The sequence below is a fragment of the Megalopta genalis genome, unplaced genomic scaffold, assembly GCF_051020955.1.
Source record: "Megalopta genalis isolate 19385.01 unplaced genomic scaffold, iyMegGena1_principal scaffold0050, whole genome shotgun sequence".
Taxonomy (NCBI): domain Eukaryota; kingdom Metazoa; phylum Arthropoda; class Insecta; order Hymenoptera; family Halictidae; genus Megalopta; species Megalopta genalis.
This window is the reverse complement of record NW_027476119.1, coordinates 1175079-1187227: the sequence shown is the minus strand read 5'-3', so window position 1 is coordinate 1187227 and position 12149 is coordinate 1175079. Positions and strand designations below refer to the sequence as shown.

The 12149-nt window shown below is 39.5% G+C and overlaps 1 protein-coding gene and 1 long non-coding RNA gene across 6 annotated transcripts in view; one reads left to right on the top strand and one right to left on the bottom strand.

Annotated features, from left to right (window-relative positions):
- The window catches only part of Atpalpha (sodium/potassium-transporting ATPase subunit alpha), a 200006-nt gene that overhangs the window by 80088 nt on the left and 107769 nt on the right, over positions 1–12149 (top strand). The window lies entirely within an intron of this gene.
- LOC117226726 (uncharacterized) lies at positions 8119–11853 on the bottom strand. Of its 2 annotated transcripts, XR_004491871.2 has the most exons (4): positions 11199–11853; positions 10927–11066; positions 9865–10142; positions 8119–9719 (listed from the first exon to the last, which is right to left on the bottom strand). It is a non-coding gene; the product is annotated as an uncharacterized LOC117226726 (long non-coding RNA). The 2 variants fall into 2 exon arrangements; XR_004491870.2 differs by having other exon boundaries at positions 8119–10142; positions 11199–11850.

The following is a 12149-nucleotide window of genomic DNA, read 5'->3' as shown; positions in this document are numbered from 1 at the left end:
GAGCATTCGACGAAACGTCCTCTTCGCTTCTCTGCTTGAATTTGCTTGATCCTGGCAATGGTTCGCAGCTTCTATACAATGATAGAACGTCTGTTGGCGGAGTGAAGCGATCGGAGCTGCTCAGTTAGTTAGTCGTTCGCCAGACAAATAAAGAACATAGTAGCAATTTTACGAACACTTTAGCCGAGGAATCACTCGACAATGACGCGAAGAATGTGAACATAGATAATTAGCATACGTATAATCTAAATACTGATCCCGCCATTAGCCAGCCATTAGCAAAGTGTATGATAAGGATGTTCTCCACTGTTTTCTAAAAGCTGCTTCTTCAGTCATTATGCAGTCACGATGACTCAGAACTTAATTTTCCGTCAAATATACTCATATAATATAGTATAACTATAAATATCTTTATTTCAGCCTTTTTGGGGGTCTAGAAATAGACCTCGGTCTTTACAATATTACTGACATTTTTCGTTTTCCTTTTTGACTCATTTATTGGGTTGGCAACCAAGTAATTGCCGATTTCAGTTATAGATGTCTCTCACTCCGATTTTTATGATATCCGTAAATGTTATATTATAAAATTATTATTATTATTATTATTATTATTATTATTATTATTATTATTATATTATTTTTTATTATCCGTGAATGTTAGCAACTGGACAAATTGAATGCAGCGGTCAAGGAAAAGCGGCCAGAATTGGTCAATCGAAAAGGTGTCATTTTCCACCAGGACGATGCTAGGCTGCACACGTCTTTGTCCACTCGGCAAAAATTGATGGATATTGATTGGGAATTGATGTTACACCCACCATATAGCCCTGATCTCGCGCCATCGGATTACCACTTATTTCGATTCCTGGACAACTCCTTTCGTGGTAAAACTTTTAATGATGACGAAGCTGTAAAATCTCACTTAACTCAGTTTTTGGCCGAAAATGATCAGACTTTCTACGAGCGTGGAATTTTCAAGTTGTCGGAGAGATGGCAAAAGGTCATCGAACAAAATGGAAAATACATCACAGATTAAACTTCATTCCAAGTAAAAAAAAAATTTTTTATTTCATTGAACAAATCGGCAATTACTTAGTTGCCAACCCAATAGTTTCTAAGTCAGTGATATTCGCTCATTTCGTTTCCCTTTATATGCTAGTATTGCATACCAAACCTAAAATAGACGATAAGAGAGAATAATGTAAACAAAACTATAGCTAGTAACGATAGCTAGTATTTCTTTCCGGTTCTGTATTTTCTTTTACTTTATATGGCTCTCTGTATTTGGTTATCTGCTTCTTCTTCTTTTTCTCTTGTTTTCTTCTTCTTCTCTCTTTTCCTCCGTCTCCCTTTTTCGTCCTCTATTTTTCCAAGCCAAACCATCGCCACGTGTTTCCGAAGTAGAAGCTTCTCAGTGTTTGCAAAATTTCGAGCCCGAGGTGAACGAAACCATCGTTCCTCTCGGGGAACAATTTGTCTGGAAGCTTGCCATTTTCTTCCGTTATCATCGCGCAAGAAAACATAATATTATTCGAGAATGCCGAAGAAACGACGTGGTTTCGTTCGCGATGCCGACGATTCACGAACGATGAATTACACGTAGTCAGACTTCGCGTCCGCGGAGCAGATAAAGTATCGGCGCGTCGAGAGAGGCGGCTTAAAAGGTGATCAATGAATTGTTTACGCTCACCCACCACCGGTGGCAATTGTCGAATTCGTTCGTCAAGGCCTGTATTAACGAGCCTGTGGCGCCAGCGCGGTCTGGACTTTTCTTTTTCCAAGAATTTCGTCGATCCTCCGGCGTGTAGCAATTAACGTCGACGCAAGTATCACCTTTGTCGCAAACAAACAGCTTCGAAGAATTGCGTTCCGCTTCTAAATGAAACGGCTATGTCCGTTCAGTCTTTATGTCGCTGCCTGTTATCAGGTGACTCTGTAAAGTTTTATGCAAATACGCCGCTACAGTTTCGATAGATTGGCACGGGATTTTCCAATCATCTGCTCGATCATATGCGATTTCTGTAAATCGCACGCGGAATAAATAAGGTAAATAAGGTATAAGATTATCGTCGATTTTATTACAATGAAAAAGTGTTATTGTTGAATATTCATACTACCGTTCGATAGATCGATGTTTCTAGATAACGTAACGAACTTCGAAATATTTACTTAATACGCGAATACAAAATAATACAACTGAACTAGTAAGGCACGAGCCTATTGTGAAACATCGTTTTCGTACCATTTCAAGTGCCTGTTTGAATTTAGGGACATCAAATATGTAACACGGATGCCAACTGTTCCATGAATCGGGACAATGAGAAAAATAAATAAACATCAATTTTTATTGATCGTCGCATAACAGTACAGTAATTTCTGCCTAATTCGCGCTCAGATTGCGCATAAAAATGGACAACTTGGGAAGAGAAGATGACGATCGGTGACTAGAAAAACAATTGTCCATTTTTGCGCACAATCTGAGCGCGAATTAGGGAGAAATTACTGTATTGTTTCAGATACTGTCCCAAGAAGAGGTCACAATTGAGCGGAGTTTCATAATAGGTATTTGTACCTTAAAATTCTATTTAGTATCGTAACAATGTTTTCTTATCAGAGGATTATACGAAGCACGAAAAGCCGCAGAAATTTCATAAAATATTTACAAATGTATTTCTATGGCGCATCTATCGGTTACACTTTGGTACACATTACAAATTCTATACTAGTTCCCAGCGAAGCACAGTTCGCACTATAAATCTCATCTTAGAATGATCAAAGGACTCTCCCGGCCAACGCCATTAACCGACGCAGACCGTATTTTCCGAGTTTCGAGCCGGATGGTATCCTGTCATAAATCTTCCTTAGACTCTAACGCGATTCGGAAGGGACAGATCCAGTTTGGCAGCGGCCGCGGAGCGTTCTTTCCAGTAACAGCTACCTCGAATTAGTCTTGGATCTCCTTTTAATCTTACTTTCAGACGTATGAGTATATATGTATGTATAATGCCTTTTCTCACTTCGCAATCCCATATTATCTCGCTGTCTTCGGGAGACGCGACACGATATTATGCAGCATTGAATCCGGTATTGATGACTACTGCACTACAATGATTTGGTTGGAAAGTAAACTTTATAATGTGTTCGTATCAGAGTTGGGCATTATCCGAATTGTTTCGAATAGATATGTATCCAAAATAATTAATCGAATGCATTCTTTTTGATCGGATATTTTATTCGTATAACAATTATTTTTTTATTCCTCATAAATTATTCCATCTCTCCGAATAGAGATAGTAAATTTATTCGAATAATAATGCGAATATTTGACTGTAAGAACAGTTAATTTTATAAGAATATATTGACACGAATGCATTTCGTTATGTTCGTACATTCAGGTGTCGGTTCAATTTACATTAATCTGCCAATGATACTGTTTGCATGTTTACTTCTTGTTATTCTTACAACGAAAACATCTTCCGAAGCAACAACTATCGATTATTTTCTATATTAATTCCTGTTCGAAGATACCTTCTTATCCGAATATATATATGAATTCTTAATCGAATAAATTCTTATTCGGATTAATTGTTATTTAGATAAATTTGTCTACGATGGCATATTTATTCGATAGAGTGCTGAATAAAATTTTATTCGACAGTCTTTATATCTTATCCGTTACCCGAATAAAATTTGCCCCAACTCTGATTTTTCCTAAAACTATTGTCTCAAAATTATTGTACAAGCGGGAAAATGAGGGGTTCCTGAGATCACTTCAAGTAACTTTTTCCTTAGCGAAAATGCAGTCCGTGGCTTCGTTTACGAGTTATTAACGAAAAAGTATGACCAATGAAAGGCGTGATTAGCTGGCGCGAGACGGCCGAGCCAATGACCGGTCGAGCCAACGAGCAGCCGAGCCAACGGGCGGCCGAAGCCCAGTTCCGCGCTCATTGGCTCGGCCGCCTTGCACAAGCTATTCACGCCTCTCATTGGCCACTTTTTTTCGTTAATAACTTGTAAACGAAGCTGCGGATTGCATTTTCGCTAAGGGAAAAGTTACTTCAAATGATCTCACGAACCCCTCATCTGTTACGCAACTCTAAATTGTAGAAATTCCCATTCCACGTGTATTTAAAATGTATAATTAAATGCAATTAAATATATCATACGTGTTAACATATTATAAGTATTTATACTTTCTTTATATCGCTATATCTATAATAACAAAATATTCGAATACATATCGGATTTTTACGAAACTAAATTGTGGTACACAAAATGTCAATTCATAGGTCAGAAATTTAACGAACGTAATAATTTCTGTTAATACGCTTTAATCAATTAACTTCCTGCTTTGGAAGCGCGTGGCTTAAAACACGGATATATTCAATACACGCGCATCCTCGATTCACGTTCAAAATCGTAATTCCTACTAATTGCACCACTAAATTTCTGAAACCGAAGCAGTTGCGAGTACCATCGTCATTTATTTAATTACTCCAGGCTGCATCTACTTTTCTATTAACCACTAGCAAAGAGTCGTGAAAACCTCGAAATCAAGATCGTCGAGTGCGCGCTCGAAAAGATATCGATTCCGCAGTTCGTAAACTTCTGCTGCAGCCCTCGTTTCAGAAAATACGAGCAATATTTTCGTACGTAATGTGCATAGAAAAGAGATTGAAATTCCTCGAATCTTTCTCCTCTTCGTCTGCATACATTGCTTCGTCCTACATTAGGGTCGTTCGAAATGTTTCAGCTACGCCTGCATCCACGCGGTTATTTATGGAAAAGAGTCGGCGGGAGTCTAGAATCGGAAGGGATCGAACCGAAACGTGGAAAGTCGAATTAGAAGCGACGGCATGGCGGAGCAGGGAGAATTACTGGAGTCGGTTGTGAAGAAGGGCAATCATTCCGGACGGGTAATAGCGAAGTAATGGGGTTCCGTGGAGTGTTCCCCTCCCCCCGTTCCCCCGTTTCGGCCACGGTCTGCAAATTTATATCGCCGTTCCATTCTTTTTTTTTTCCCCCACCACCGGCATTCGTGAGAATGGATTCGCGAATCGACGCGACGAATCGAATGCCAAGGATATTCGAGAGCAGCCACTCCGTCGCAGGGGTTCGAAGGAACACAGAATCCGTCTGGATTCGCCTTTCTCGGCAATGATTTGATTATCTGGTCGGCGACGCAAGCGTTTAATTCGAGGACTCCTTTAAATGCATAACGCTCTGTCGCGGCTCGTTGGTTATTTTTTCGCCCGCAGCCCCTTGTTTGCCGAGAATGGACCAAAATGGCGGAGATAACCGACTTACGATGCCTGTGATCGGCCTCCCGAGAAACGTCGCCTAATTAAAACCTTGTACAAGGTGTTCAGCCTAACGGACACGCCGGGCTTTGAGGTATTTAGACTGATCTGACACACACACACACACACACACACACACACACACACGCACACACACACACACACACACACACACACAAAACAGTGTTTGGAATAAAAGTTAATGAACACTTTGTGGAGAACAATGTACAATAATAAAAATTTCGAAAAATTACTTTATTCGATAAGAAGCTCAGGTCACCTTCGCGTTTTTCAATAGCACCATTTATTTTTTACTTTAGAGCGTTACAGCTGACAAAACTAACCTTTAAGAAGGAAGAAAAAAGAAGAAGAAGAAAAAGGAAGAAGAATCCGAAAAAAATATCTACTTTTTACATTAGTTTTATGATTTTATATTGTATCATATTATACTATATTACATTATATTACATTACAGTTACATTACATTTACATTACATTTACATTACATTTACATTACGTTTATATTACGTTTACATTACGTTTACATTACGTTTACATTACATTTGCATTACCTTTGCATTACCTTTGCATTACATTTGCATTACAATTGCGTTACATTTGCATTACAGTTGCATTACTTTATATCTTATTATATTATATTATATTATATTATATTATATTATATTATATTATATTATATTATATTATATTATATTATATTATATTATATTATATTATATTATATTATATTATATTATATTATATTATATTATATTATATTATATTATATTATATTATATTATATTATATTATATTATATTATATTATATTATATTATATTATATTATATTATATTATATTATATTATATTATATTATATTATATTATATTATATTATATTATATTATATAATAATTATATTATTAATATGTAAGTAAATTGTATAAAAATCATTGTATAGATGAATTTTTTCATAGACAACAGAAACTAAACAAAGGTAGCTATCGCCCGCGGACGACGTACAGACTAAATTAAACTCACAGAATTAAACTGCTGCGATAATTTTGTTACCGGCATGATCGAAATAGCGGAGCTAAATGGAGATGGGACATAAAGTATCGCGAATTCGCGGAGACCGAAGTCGGCCAATTTGTCTGTAGGAGCAAAGGGTGGGGAAGGTGAAGCCGATTCGAGGCGTTAAGAGCGCGCTCGCGATTCTAGGAGCCGCGCGCGCGGGGACATGCACATGTATGAGTTGCAAATTGCGACGACACTGATATCCGCGCGCCGGTTGCCGTCCGCCTTTTATGCGAACGAGTCTCTGGCCTTCATCCGCTTTACTTCCGTCGCGACCGAACGACTTTCGGGCATTCGGTAACAAGTTTCCTTTGAGCGGCGTCGCCCCCATCCTACGCCGCGACAAACAACCCGAAGAACCGAGGCCGACGGTTGCGACCGGCGATTCCAAGTTTCCAGGCGACACATGCATTGTCTGAGTTACGTGAATAGCCCGGCGAATCGAATACAGCCGATGTAATTAAACTTCTTCCGAGGAAGAAGTCTTGAAAATTCGGAGAATCCGAGGATTGAATCGCGCCGTTTGATGCTCGACTGTCTTAGATTCGCTCGATGCGAGAGATTTCGAGATCTCGAGGTGGTCGTGCACACGATTAATATGCATAATTCGATCTTGTCAGTATTTTAACACTAGAACACTACCGAACCAGTGAAAATTACTGATTTGTGATATTTTTCGTTTACAATCCCACTTAGCTCTGCTATTTCGATCCTGCCGGTAACAAAATTATCGTAGCACTTTAACTCTGTGAGTTTAATTTAGTCTGTACGCCTTCCGCGGGCGAAAGCTACATTTGTTTAATTTCTGGTATCTATGAAAAAATTCGTGTACAATGATTTCTATACAATTTACTTACATATTAATAATATGATACAATATTATATTAATATTATTATATAATATGCCATTAATAATAATGTAATATTAATATTATAATATAATATGCTATTAATAATAATGTAATATTAATATTATTATATAATATGCTATTAATAATAATGTAATATTAATATTATTATATAACGTAATATAAACCATAAAACTGTAAAAATGCTTTTGTCAGAAATTTGCTCGTTCAAGCATATATTATTATAAAAAACGAAGGAAGTTCAAATATATCCATCGTTATAATACAATATGTTAGTCACGTCCAGGGCTCGGTAGTTCTAGTCTTAATAACGTTTTCGTATAATATTGTTGCATGTTAGCTAGGCAAAAATTAACTTTCGATTATATTAATCTAAAAATTTCTTTTCAGAAATTTTAGATTAATTAATTTAGATTAATAATGAGCTTTTAGAAAACTGCCTTTAGTTCATCATTCTTCAATATCAATTGCCACGGCTGTTCTTTATAATACGTAAGGAGATTTTAAGCCGATCCTGTCGGACACGCTGAAAAATGGTCCACAAGTGGCGGAGCATGTCCGAAATGAAGTGGACCACGAGATTTCCTAACAAGAACGGTTTTCCGGCGGTACGAGCCGTGGATACGAAGCGATTATGTCGGGAAAAGAAGTATTTTATACGTTGCACGTGACTAATTATTTGCACGTGTGTTGGTGGACGCGTGTAACCGGCTCGTGGACGCGTTACTATCAGCTCGTGGTACGGCCACGTACGAGGAAGACTATGGGCTATGCGAGTATGCGTAATCACGGGACGCACTGCATGCGTTGTTCCACTTGACTTTTCTGCGGGACCATAAGTTGCGGAGAGGAAATAGAATTTTATAGGGTGATGAAATGAAAAGTGGCTCTTTAATTGAAATAATGAACAATTAGACGCTGTACAGTACGTGGACAATGTTTTTAATTCAACGCACTCTTTCCCCGTGATGATTTAAACAATTTTTTCAATTTGGTCTGTAGAGGGTTCAAATAAATTCAGGCGATGGAAACCATCTTTCTTATTTACCGTACTTTAACGAGCCTAACTGGCGATTTCCAGCAATAATTTAATAAGTATGACTGTTATTCCTTTTTTTTATGTCGTTCTGTTAGGGCGTTCTGTTCTCTTGTCACCAATAAACTGCGGATATCTGTGCAAAATCAACCATTTCTGTGTTAACTGCAAGAAACAAGAGTTAGATAAAAATATATTTCTTTATTTAGCGATATCGATGTATCGAAAAATAATGCGGTGATATTGTTAAATTGTTTTAATGTATTTACATGTTTGCACTTCGTCTACTAATTTCTGTTATAAATGCATAAAATCCGCAGTCTAGTCATCGATGAAACCTGGAAAACATAGGATGATGAGGAACGTGCTACAGTAAATACGGACGAGCGTTCGATAGTCAGCACTCTGTTAGGTTTTTATCAAACGTCGTTTCAGGACGGACAGCACGGGGACACGGAATTTTCAGTCACGTCCGGCAGAACGCAATTACCGATACCGCTGCCCGGTGACGTTCGAATCTCGGACCGCCGTTAATTGCTTAACGGGGTTAATAATTAACCCCTTTGATTCCCCCCGTGAATTTCCACAGTATTGTTCGCCGCACTGTTTACGTCACCATAATTCGACTAAACGTGGCCGCCGTAATTTCCGGGGAAAATCGAGGACAAGGCTCGACGAGCACCGGAGGCCGCTTAAGTTGCGTTCGGAAATCGGAGAACTTCGTCAACTAATTCGCCGTTTCTTAATGGAAAGCCGCCGAAAATAGACGGCTATCGTCGAATTCAATTTTCTTGGGAAGAGACCGGCAAATTATTCGGGATTCTCGTTTCCCGACGAAAATAACGTTACCCCCCCCCCCTCCCCCGCGGAAAAATTGGATTTTTCAACGGGACTACTACTCCTCGTTCGGCGCGTTTTCCTCTCGCAGTTGCACTTCCTTGCAATTGACTGTTCAATCTCTCTCAAATCCGATAAAGTCACGCGGTCTTTCGGGCACCACGGTGTTCGTTAAGACGCGTCCCAATGTAAAGACAGTTTATCAGTGTCGGAATGTTTGCACCGTCTACAGTGTTGCAAATGAATTGCTTGGCTGGCTCGATGATCGCCAGGTATTTGCTCGTCGGATATTTCCTCGGCGAACCTGAGCCGCGTTCAAACGGCAAACAACTCGAAATGTACACCCACTTTGTCACAGCTATCCCGATAGATCCGCGAAAATGTCCGCCAACTAATTTAAGCGTCGGCGACCTTGGCATTCGAGCCTCGAATTAGGATCGTTGGATCGGAAATAATTCATTTATCAAACGAAGGGGCTCGCCGTTTGCACGGGCACGGCAAACTTTCAGCGATCTGGCACGCCGGAATTTTATTTGCGTCCACTTCTACCCGGAATTTGTCGAACGTTCAGCGAGTTCACAAATTCACCGAAGTCATCGTCTGAAATACATCGACAAAGAGGAATCGGAAAATGTGGGACGTTGGAAGAATATTATCGAACTCCGTCAAAGCGATCCAAGTTCTAAGTATCGTTTACAAGATATACCGATCGCGGTTAAGAATAGTGGAGACTAAAAATACTAACTGGTTAGCTTGATGCATTAACCTTTTCGATCCGGCTTGCTGCTAAAAGTTCCCGACATGGACAGAACAAGTCCTTCGAGTGCGATTTAACGCGGACACGTGCATTCCTCCAGCGTCTGGAATTTTTGTCACCAGACGCCTCGAGCCAAAATTCATTTTCCTCAAATGCTAAATGTTATCTTTAAGCAGAGCTTAATGTGCTGCATCGTTCGCCGTCCCTGCACTTCCACCGTGAATGCATAAAATCCGTAGTCTAATATTTATTTCTTCTGGATTGATCTAAAGATAAGACAAAGCAATGACGAATCTCAGGTTACTTTTACCTGTACAATGGATTCCGGTGTCCGCGAGTTTCGTCGCGAACGGACTTCCGTGGTTGGTGGTGCCTAATATGAAACCGATTCTTTTTTAAAATCATAATTTTCGATTCAAAACACTTTTATGAACGCTAGATTTATCGAAATATTAGTTCAATCCTTTTGTATTCTCCAAATCCTACTGACATTCAGTTTGTTCAATATACGGTGACAAACTGAAGTATTCGTACACCTCTTTAAAAAATGCAATAACTTTTACTAAATGACTTGAATATTTTCGAGATGTTAGATGACAAGGACTGCAGATACAATGACTAGAATACTTTTTTTCAATTCTGCTATTACTTGGAATGACGAAAAAGAAATCCTCGTTTTCAACTTTTTCATGTGACAAAAATTTTTAAAATGCGTTTTGTACATCTCAGAGATTCGAACAAGCTACAGACAACGAAAGATGTACAAATTTGTGGATTACTTTATAAAATTTTAGGTTGCTCATTAAAAAAACCGATAATCCATCGAGTGATACCTATCAAGAAAATCGAAACCAACTCTGTATTGATAGTAATAATAATAATAATAATATTGTTTATTCGTTTAACACTAGATTTACGTAAAAATGATGGGTCACTAATTTTTTAATTTATTATTATTATTATTATTATTATCATCATTAATATTATTATTATTATTCATATCGTAAAGATACATTTATGAGTTACTTATTCAATTTGTACGTTACTTACGGCAAATGTTACAATAACACCTGTTAAAAATCCGAACAAATGTCTCATCGTTACTTTTATAAACTAATATAAAACCGCTGTTTTTTTGTGCTCCGTGAATCTAGCGTTAAAAACGATAATATGTGTTCTTTCACAATCTACTGGAAAATAAAAAGTCCTAATATCAGAAATTCATTAATTTTCTCTCTGTTCACACGTTGGACGTATGCTTTTTTCCAGCACAAATTCAATGCACTATACCCTAGCATTTATGAAAAGAATTATATGCTTACCATTTTTATAAGATATCCGTAATATAAGTAATCCTTCGAAATACATACTGATCTGGACGTCACGTGACATTCGAATAGCGCGAGCCAGCGTACTTCCATTGTTTCGAATCTGTTGGATACAGCTCGGGATCGCGTCACGCTGCGTTCATACATTGCCACGCGTGGTCGGATTCCACGTGTTTTCCTATGATTTCACGTGACGCGACATTAGCATATGTTTCTACGTTGAACACGCAACGGAGAAGCGTCGACGCGACACTCGGTACATCAACAACGGAAATAAGCTGGAGTTTCATATTAGGCGATTATTCCTCGTATTAGGCAACTTTATCCTAAACGAAGTTTCGGGGCAAAGGGAGTTACGAGAAGTCGCGGAAAATCTTTCAGAGAAATCGGCGGGGAAGAAGGAAGCACGATGCAACCGAGATGCGTGCGATCGACGACTAGACGGCGGAGATCGAGGAACGGTCGCGTCGAGATATGTACATCGTGATCGAACGGCACGGCACGCACGCGGTAGCATGACGGCGCGGCGGCACACGCGTTTCGTAACCGGCGCGGAGCGGAGCGGAGCCGCGGAGACACACGCAGAAACGTGGCCCGCGCGCGGCGTGGCTGTGTTTTCCTCTCTCGCGGTGTCGTCTCCTCCCCTCCCCTTCCCTCACTGGCCGGCTGCTGGCTGCCGTTCCCTCCTCTCTGTCTCCCTTTTTGCGGGACGAGTTCGAGTGATACGCGAGATTGGCGCAAGGCCAGTCGGCGATTGCGTAACCCGCGTCACTGCGACTCGCTCTCGACCGCTCGATGAATGCCACGCCACGGCTCGAGGACCAGCCCCATCCCGGAAGACACCGAACGGTTCACCTGTTCAATTCTGCCCACCACCTCTTTGCCATTCGCCGGCTCTCTTGGCCACTCGGCCCGAGTTCGAGAACTGTTCGACAATCGAGGAAA